Here is a 10,148-nt window from a genome sequence, read left to right on the forward strand (position 1 = left end):
TGAAAACTAAGTTTGGGCTTCATGGTCACTAACTTTTATATATGGAAAATCAGAAAACTGAATACATCTCTGTCTCTTGTGAAATTTCCAGCTATAAAATTACTGTATAACAGAATAGCTATCATAAATAGTTTCCTGAAAAACACTGGGCCACAATACTATTAACATAAACTATATTCTACGAGTTAGTGTGATACTGCTCACTAGTCTCTTTTGTGAGAGACATTAATGGGAATCCTCCTTCTCCCATTATGTAGAGGAGGAAAAGTCTTTCTTTAAGGCTGTTGTGCAGCAGGACTTGGAATAGGCCAGCACAGACTAAGCTGTTTCTACTTTTCTAGGGATTTTCTAACATGAGAATCTCCTTTATTTTCAAGAACAACAAACCCCCCCTATATTTTAGCTGTCGGCCAAAAAGTTAAAAACCATAAATACAATGAAAATGCAGACATGTCTGCTCAAGTCTGTTGATCAGTGAATGAGCAGGTTTTTTAATCAAACAATCTTCAGTTTGATCTTTCATGAAGAATGTTGGGAAAATTCTGGCATCATTCCATTAATTCCACCCCCCCCCCCGAAGGTCAAATTTGAAGATGAATTCAAGTTGGAGAAACAAAAGTAGTAATATTTGTGGGGATACTTTACTTGATCATTTCATTAATTTTTTAAATTGGAAATCAATAAAAAGCGATGAGGGAGAAATGTTTAAAACTCTACATTCCAGGAGAAATAACATGAAAAATATTAGGAGCAAAATACCCCCCAAACCAGTTGTGTTTCTTTTTCTATTTACACGCAGTGGATTCTTTAAAGTTTTTTCTATGTTCGTGATTTTTGCTTTTTCTTGACAAAATTAAAAAAAAACAAACTATGAAAAACTGAAACCACAAACCCAAAAATATTCTTATTATAGGAAGAATTTCCATTTCTATTTTCATATTGTTGAGAATGAGGAGAAAAATGAGCACAGTATATGGTCATAAACTTCTGGCATTACTTATAAAGGTGGCAATGCACTACTCCAGCAGGGAAGGGATGTCAAAGTCCTTGAATGCTCCACAATTTCCCATGGTTAAAGCTTCGGTGTTTTTGCAATGTAGGGAAGTTGCACTGCTGTTTCTGTCTTCTGAGTCAATCAGAAAAGGGTTAAAACTTAAGTGCTTATTCAACACTGTTAGCACAGCCAAATCAGAAGAAAGCAAACCCCAGTATAAATTCATGTTCAGAAAAATACATATAATCACAAAATGGGTGTCAGCAGTGACATACAAGGACCATGTTTTCCTCTCATGTACTGCCCAGAAAAGTACTATCTCCTTATTTTCACTGATGTTTCAACCTTTGGGTGTTGCTGTCTTTCTGCTTTCTGTAGCCTTGGTCAAGACATGATTTCTACATAAAATATTTTGAGGGTATTATGGTGAACTTTCATTTGATATTTCTTCAACTGTGAGAAAGAATTACTGGATTTATTCTGCTGTAATGGTGAAACCTTCTTGAAAATACCCTGGCACATATAGGAATAGTTTATTTTGTTCCAGCTAACATGTGGAGCTATTTGCATTATACTGCATATTCATTTAGCTGTCATCACCATGGGTGGGTTTCCATTTTCCACTGGATATCTGAATAATGAGTTGCTAGAAGACAGCTACTTTGGAAACACAGGAAAAAGGTGATCTATAGTAGCCATAAAAACAGGCTAGGAAAAAACAGGCAGGAAATCTGTCTTACTTGTGGGTATTGATATTTCTTGCACACTTCAATCCCTATTGATCAATTGCTCATAAAAATAAAATGCTGTGCTTTAGCTGGCAAAAATTAGAAATGCCGTATATACTGCAGACTGGAGTCTCGGGGAAGTAACAGTCCATCACTCAATTAGAGTCCCATTGTGCATGAGATGTAGGTCTTAGACACCCCAGAGAGCATTCCTGGCCTGGAAAATGGACATGCATAAATGATAAATATGAGAGAGGAAATAAATAGATAACAGAAAAATCATAAGTGCGAGGATCCCATATCCTGAAATGGAAGTAAAGATGGCATTTCTTAATGAGTAGTTCCTATTACCAGAGGGCAAAAAATCCAACCCTCCAAGCCCCTAACTATTGCCAGTATTTCAATGAATCCCTTAACTGCATGGTGCTCTCTTCTGAATTACACTACTGCTAACAGAAATGGAACAGAACCAAACTAGTTGTTTAATTCCTCAATAGTACAAAGTATATGCATTTAGTTGATTGAATGATACTTAAGTTGCCATTTCTTTTGCTAGGCTTGTCATTTATTGTCTGTGCACACTATGCTTAGCGCACATGCAATACCTATCCCTTTTGTGCCCATACCACTTGGGCAGTACTTATATATGAAAATAAATAAGCATTTGCCTAGTGAATTTTTTGTACCAGCAGATTGAAATGTTACAATGAAAGCACTGAAGCAGTACTTTCTTCTGAAGATTTAGAGAGTTTTATACTTCAGATTTTATTTTAGCTGTGACATTTTAGAAATTGAAAGACAAAGATTTCTAGTTTTCATGTGGGTTTTGTTGCGTTTTTGTTTTTGGAATAGGTATTCTGAACAACACGAAGTATTATTCACTAAAGCTGCATGTGGCTGTAGAGCCCTACAGGATTTTTGGATTACTCCCATAATTACATTGCTTTTCCGTAAGCCTTCTATATAAACATCTTGCTGTTTGGAAAAGCATTTATTTTGGTCTTCTGTATTCTTTGTCTTTATGATACTTGCGTGACTGAAAATCTTTCCTGAACAGAGCAAATTACAAAGTGTAACAGGAATGGCTAAATTCCATAGAAAAGGCCCCTAAATAACAGACTTAGAAGAACCACGAGATGTTGACAAAAAGTTGCAAAAAAGTTGTACCTTGTCTATTCTACAATAAGCCCTACTGTGCTAAGGAAAGAAGGTGGGAAGCAGAGAAATGTAAGAGATTCACTCTATGATCAAAATCTTCTGTCTGAATGTTAAACCCTGTTCCACGCACGTATAACTTTATTTAAAAATATTGTTCTCTGCTTGAGATTCAGAGAAGATACAGTTGAAAAGTCATATTGTTGAGTTAAACATACTAATTGGGAATAAACAGTTTGGGACAGGCAAGCTCATTTATCTGTGTTTGTTCATGTACAATCCACCTAAAGAATGGTGCAGACCAAGATAAGAGCATTTGCAAGCACTCAGTGCTCTTTCCGAAGCCTAAAGGCTTTCTCTTTGGGTGGACTTGAGCTCTCTTACAAAATCTTACCAGTCTAGTAACAGTGACTACTGAGAGAGATGTAAGAGAACAAAAAAAAATCTCTGAAAATCCTGTTAATAAGAAAATGTTAGGAAAGCTTGCATGTATTTAAACTACATTTAACAAACATTGGAACAGTAAGCATGGATGGTGTTTTTACCTTTTCAGGGAAATAGTATTTTCAAGTTCAGCCATGTAGGAGGTGCTGTCCTCTCTTTTCTGTTTGGTAATTATTTTCATTGCTTACTTTGTAAGAACAAGTCACTAAAATATCTCTAACCACACTTCAGACATGACCTTAGAGATCAACCTCTGATTAGCTTACTGTCCTCTTTATGTTCCCTGTTATTGAACTTGTCCAAATCCCAGCAAAAAGGGCTGGCTTGAGATTTGAAAGATCTGCAGCTTGATTTTACCTCTGTTCCTTTTCTGATGTGTGCTTACTTCTGCATAGACATGATTAAGGATATAGCAATTGGGTGACATCACCCTGGCATCCCTGCATCATGGCAGACCCAAAGGACACCATCACAGACATAATAAGGCTGAGCAGATGCACACACACTTGCAGTCTGATATTGCTAAAATTTCTGCTGAAGAAATGGGTCCTCTAAGTGCTGTGTATACCTCTTAAACCATATCTAAGTTGATAAACTTGAATATTTTGAGGATGACTATAGAGTGTGTGTATGAAATCTAAAGGTCTGAATGAAGAAAAATGTAAAATTCTCTTTGTCCTTGAAATCTATAAATTCTCTGATGCTTAAAAAATTGTAGCCATTCAATGAAATGGTGAGGAAGGACTTGAAGAGGACAAAAGAGCTGAATGTTGCAGCTGAAGAGGAGCTGAGCTGAGGGATTGACTTGAGAGCAAATAAACCTGAGGCATGTGGGCATTGACAAGGTAAAGCTAGTTTGTTCAAGTGCAGAGGGAAATAGATGCATAAGAGAATATCTGTGCCTCTCTGAGAATTGCACAAAAGAAAAAATAAATATATCTCAAAGGCCAAGGGAAGATAGAGAACAACTTGGCAAGAGCCAGGTAGACCCTGATTTATTTATTATTTACAGATAATGTTCTTTGGCAACCTAAAGTAAAATGATGAAGAAATTTTCTAGGCTGAGACTTAATTTGACACTAATTTTTCAATTTGTTTAATTTTGAGCTTAGCATATGAAGGAGGAGACTGAAGGAGCCCAATTTTCTCTGTGATTCGTATTTAATAAAAAAATTGTGATTTTTATGAGTCATTATATGCTAACAGCTTTCCCCTATCAAACTTTATTTACATTATTTGTCACTCACATTAAGCTGTTCCTAGCATATTTTCAAAAGATGTATGTAATATATTATGCTGTGCAAATTTCTTCCAAAGTAGCTGACGAGGATAACTAACTTATCTAGAAATAACTTTTTTTACTTCTATTGCAATGCTCTTCTGAAGCTGAGTAGAGACTAATTAAAATACCAGTGATTAACCTGTCTCATAGAAAGCATCGTAATGCAAGTGTTGTTTCAGGGAAATTTCTGTTGTAAAATCAAAAAGACACGCGGGGAGCAAAATAATATTTAAGGCGAGCTGCCAGTCAAATTAAATTTGGACAAGTTTAGTTCAGTTGATTTAATGTTCCTTTGCTGTCAACATTACAGTTTTGAAGAACATACTAGAAGCATGTAACTAGGCATAAATATAGAGGATACAAGATTGAATAAAACCAACATTAATTAATAAAAAAAAAAATTGAAAAAAAATACTTGTGGGAAATAAAAACAAGCCTGATGTAATTAGGCTTAGCTATATTATTTATGGAGCTCTATTTTTTTATACTTCTTACTGAAGAAATTGTTTAATTTACTGAGGTATGTTGGTAAAGCATTGAAAAATATTGGGTACAACCAAAGTTCCCAGTATGCTGTTCCAAGCAATGACCAGAAGAAGACGCCTAGGACAGACCAAAGATGAAATCAGAAAATATTTTGGCTAGAGAAAGTTGGTTTGTTTGGTTTTTTTTTTTTTTAAGGTTTTTTGTTTGTTTGTTTTTTGTTTGGTTTTGGGGGTTCATTTTGGTTTTCTTTGAGTTTTTGTATGTGTGTATGCTTTTTTGTGTGTGTGGGTTTGTGGGTTTTTTTAACCTTGTTCTTGTTGGTCCCTGATATTTGGCTTTATTTTTCTGCTCCCTGAGCTGATGTTTTCATGGATTGTGTATTATTCTGCAAGATGCATTCTGCAGTGATTAAGAGCCCATCATGTTATATATGAAATTATAATTTATCTTTCCCCCATCTATATAATTTCACGTTTATTTTTTTAATTTTATCTGTTATTTCAATGACCAGTCACCCACCTCAAAGTTGTGGGGCTTTTAAATTTATTTCATGAAGATTCAGTCTCTACTCCTACTCTGTTTTTAGCTCTCTAATTCTTTCCTTTGGTAAGGAAGGTTTTTGAGAGCCTTTTGTAAAGCCAAATACATTATATCAAGTGGATCTCCTTTATCACATACTCTTTATCTCCTTCAAAGGACAGTACAGAATAAAGACTCTCATCTATATTCTAGTTCATATATTTCCATTTTTCTTTCACTTTCTAATGATTCGTAAGGTAAGGCCATCAAATTTACTGGCTTGTAATTATGTGACTTTCCATGACACATGAAAATATCACACATTTGTGATATTTTCTGTTTTTCAGGCCTCAAGTACCAAGGTGATTGTAAGCTAGAGTTCATAAAACAGACACAATTTAGTTATTAAATGCCAGAGTACATTTAGAATGGCTGGAGATGGTCCTGGCAAATCTGCCTCTTACGTAAACTAGTCCCTTATTTGGACCAAACTGATTTTATTGATGCTGATGTTCAAAAGTTCTTAAATAGCTTTAGATATCTCATATCTACTGTGTACTTGAGTTTTGACTGCTCTGACTCTGCAGACAGGCAGTGGACCCAGGAAATGCCATAGTTTTCTTCTGCTGGGCTGTTACTTCTTCCTTAAACCAGCAGAACTGGAACCATGCTATAACACAAGACAACCCTCTTATACTCTTAAGGGGAGGTCTGGCCTCTGCTGGCTGGAACTTTTGCTGCTAATTCTAATGGATGTAAGTTGCCAGATTCCAGAATTTAATTTCCCAACTCAATACTTGCCAACAAATAGAAGCAACAGGAATATCACTTTTACAGGCAGAGGAAGAGCAAAGCATTCATTCCATTTGTCTGCTTGTTGAGAAAAAATTGCCTGCACCTAGAAGCACAAATACTGAGGAATATCTAGTACCAAAAATCTAGTCTTTTTCATTCAAGAACATGGACTCTTCTCTCATGAAATTCTGGAATTATCAAAAAGAAATGAGTCCCCATCTCTCATTCATCTGCCTTACTTGAACAATATTAGGAAGCATGTAGTGGAGACCTGACCTAGCAGAATCTCTCACTGTATGTACTTTAATCAAGAAAACTCTTCTTAAATGCACCTCTTAAAACACATAATGGCTTTCCAAGGACTCAGAAAATATTCATAATGCCACAGGCTACAGCCGCACCAACTGCATGAAAGATAACAAAGGATTCCTGCTAATATAAAAACAATGTTCAGACCATGAGCTGCAATGTCATACAATTAGGTTCAAAGAGAAAGAAATAACTGAAATAGTTAGTAAAAAAAAAAGATAAAAAACCCCCAAAAAACAACCCTAGGAGAGTAAAACAGGAATTAAGAGTTTCTGCTGCAGGAGGAGTCAGATATTGTAGTGACAGCCAAACCACTGCCATGACCACATACACATCATGGGCTGATGGCATGCACTGCTTGGGATGCTGGTGAAAGCTGGAGAACTTACCTGGAGCCAGTCCTTTAGAATTACTGTAGATTAATGTCTGTTGGTACTGAAGGTGCATCTGTCCTAAATCCTTTGCTTGTTATGAGTCTCCTTTGCTCAAGCAGACTGGAAAGGCATAAGGTTGAAAAAGACAAATATTACTAGGGAGACAAATACTGCTGGGATCTATACCATCATGAGATACTTCAACTTCCCAAATGAACAAGTATTACCAAGATGATTCAGTCACTGTGGGTTGTAACAGGTGAAAGATTTCTTCACCATTTATAAAGCAAAAGATACTCTTCATTCAGCCATGAATTTCGGTGAAGGGATTAGTTTGAAACTGATAATGGCAGAAGTGATGTAAATTGAGAGCTCACGCATTAATTTTGCATAAACATCATCAGCAAATAGTAAGCTTCAGCTGCAAAAGGACAGACTTTTAGAAAGTAAGAGAACAGTTTATGAAATTGGATGGGATAGAGAGGTTAGGTTATTTTTTAAATAAAGGCAAATGCTGTCTGAAATTTTATCCCAATAAGATGTGAAAATCAATAGTTGAGAGATTACTGGACAAATAATCTCCTCCGGTAGGATAACAAAGAGCAAATAAAACTTGGAATAGAAAGAGAGATTTATTTGTAACAAAAGGTAAATATTGGAGATTTAGGCACAGAAAAGAAGATCTAGAGAGAAGAAGAGAAAAAGTGGAAACTGACTTTGCAAATAAAATTAAGAATTCCTGGATAGGCAAATGAAAGAGAACAGCAGAAGATGGGGTATTTAAGGCAATGCAGAGAGACTCTACAGGGTATGAGCACATTATATTTTCAATAGGAATATGTAGTTTATGGCTGTGAAGACAGGCTAGTTAATACAGGATTGTACTGGCTAGAAAGCATGACAGCCAAGCTGGCAGTCAAATGCAAGGACCTCGGGACAGTCACAGTGGACTTACTATTCCACCCCCACAGTGCTGAAAAACCTGGCACATAATGTTGCAAGACTATAAAGAAGAAGTTCAATAATTATTTCAGATGTTGGTATAAGTGGCAGAAAATACCTCATAGCTGTGAATATAAACCATGGAAATGACACTGAAGAACAGAAAGAGATAGGGAAATAGGTTTAGGAGAAAGTTATGTGATGGTAAGGAAACAGAATGTGAAGACTGTTCAACCCCTTGTCTTTGCTTTTGGGTGGGATTTTCAGTTGTGCCTCAGGTCAGGAAACTAGTCTAGTTTGGAGGGTGAGCTCTCGTTTTCCACGTATTAAAGAACTGCATCCATTCCCATGCTACACAATACCACGCATACTTGAATGTGGATTCACATGGACCATAGATATTTAGATGCTGACAGGCAGCAGCTAATATGATTTCTAAAAAAGTAATGAGGGAAGTTCAGTGCCTCATCTCATAACATCTGCCTAGTAAGATGGAGTGTTAGTGTTTGTAGACAGCTATGGTATAAGGCATTCTTTCTGGACTAGAGAGACATTTATCTATTACATTTGTCTATTTAACAAGGACATTGTGTTGTCAAGCAAATATGGATAAGTGACAGTAGCAAGTTTAGTAATTATTTTCATTTTAATCTGTGGATTTCAATCTATTTGACATTTCCCATTCTGTGGTCAGCAGGACATAATCATTTTTATCAGCACTTCAGGCTCTACAATATGCCACCAAGACTGGAGAAAAATGGGTATATAAAAGTAATCTCTGCAACAGGTAGGGGTTTTTACATATAGACAGCATGTTTAGTTTGACAAATAATTCTTCACATAGTCAGATATTTTTCTAAATACGTGCTATCAAGAAAACACCCAGAAAATGCAAAGTTCCATTTCTCTTTTCTAGATACAACCAAATGGACTGAATTTATAAATGCCATTTGTATGCCACTTGTTTACTGATATTAATTGTGAAGAAGGACACAAAATGATAAGCTATTTCATTTTAATATAGAAGTGACGGTTCTGTGACCTTTTTATGTTGTGTTGCGTATGATCTTACCAAGAAACATAAATGAAAATTACATTTGGAATGTGTGTCCAGCATGGTGAATGTAGACACAACTGGTTGTTTTTTGTTTTTCCAGGTATCTGTCTTGAAAAAAGGGGAAATCTGAAAGTAAAAAAATAATAAATTGTGAATACAACATAAAACTGAATAAAACTTTATGACAAAATTTACTGTATTAGTTCACCCTGCCAAAAAAAATAACTGGGTTATTAATGTCTTTGTTCTTTGCTTTGTTTTGCATTTCCATGATGACCTTAATTTAAAATAGGAAAACGTATATAGAGAATTTGTTCTTCTAAAAGAAAATATATGAATATGAAAACACAGTGTTAGCATGGTAACAAAAGCCAGACTTCTGAATTTACCAACTGCTGGTTTGCATTTTTTTTTTCCCCAATACAGATTACTATTGTGCCAGATTAGAAAAAAAAGAAAAAAGAAGACAACATCAAATATGACGTAAAACATACACTAGTGTTTCAAGACTGTTTTTAAGCATAGTGTTGGAACATGGTATGCAAACTACATGGGTAGGATATACTGACTACACTGTTCCATGTGAATCTGGATCTGATTCCCCACCCGCAGCAGTGATGACACAGCTAAAGCCTAGGAGGCGGCTTATGCTTGATCAGCACCTGTCCCCAGGTTCCCCCCAGCTCTAGAGATGTGATGCTGCAAGCAGGTCAGCGGCATTTTCGTAGCTTCACCCCTGGGTAGCCATAGGCCAGTCCAACATTACATGGCGCACAGAAGGTAAATACTTGGGAAGCAGCACCCCATGCTTTGCTGGGCAGCAAGGAGCACTATGCTCACACTGGAATGAGTGTACCCCCCTGCTCCCAGCCTAATGACTGACTTTTTCAAAATGCAGGAAAGAACTGATCACACCTTACAGCCTTATTTATTGTTGGTCTTTTCCTTCTTGCTACTTCTTTTATTTGGCAGATCTTTCCCTGCTGTTTTTTTTTTTTTAATCCTTTTTCTTCTTCCCACAGAGGCTGCCTCCATAGTGGCTGCAGGTCTTTCCAATTTAGTT

At 36.2% G+C, this 10,148-nt stretch overlaps 1 long non-coding RNA gene across 2 annotated transcripts; it reads right to left on the bottom strand.

Moving 5' to 3' along the window:
- Positions 1-1,513: 1,513 nt before the first annotated feature.
- Positions 1,514-9,210, bottom strand: LOC136010952 (uncharacterized). 2 transcript variants are annotated; one of them, XR_010611101.1, is made up of 3 exons: positions 9,124-9,210; positions 7,102-7,206; positions 1,514-1,939 (listed from the first exon to the last, which is right to left on the bottom strand). It is a non-coding gene; the product is annotated as an uncharacterized LOC136010952 (long non-coding RNA). The 2 variants fall into 2 exon arrangements; XR_010611100.1 differs by having other exon boundaries at positions 9,101-9,155.
- Between the last annotated feature and the right edge of the window lie 938 nt (positions 9,211-10,148).

Source organism: Lathamus discolor, chromosome 3, assembly GCF_037157495.1.
Source record: "Lathamus discolor isolate bLatDis1 chromosome 3, bLatDis1.hap1, whole genome shotgun sequence".
NCBI lineage: Eukaryota > Metazoa > Chordata > Aves > Psittaciformes > Psittacidae > Lathamus > Lathamus discolor.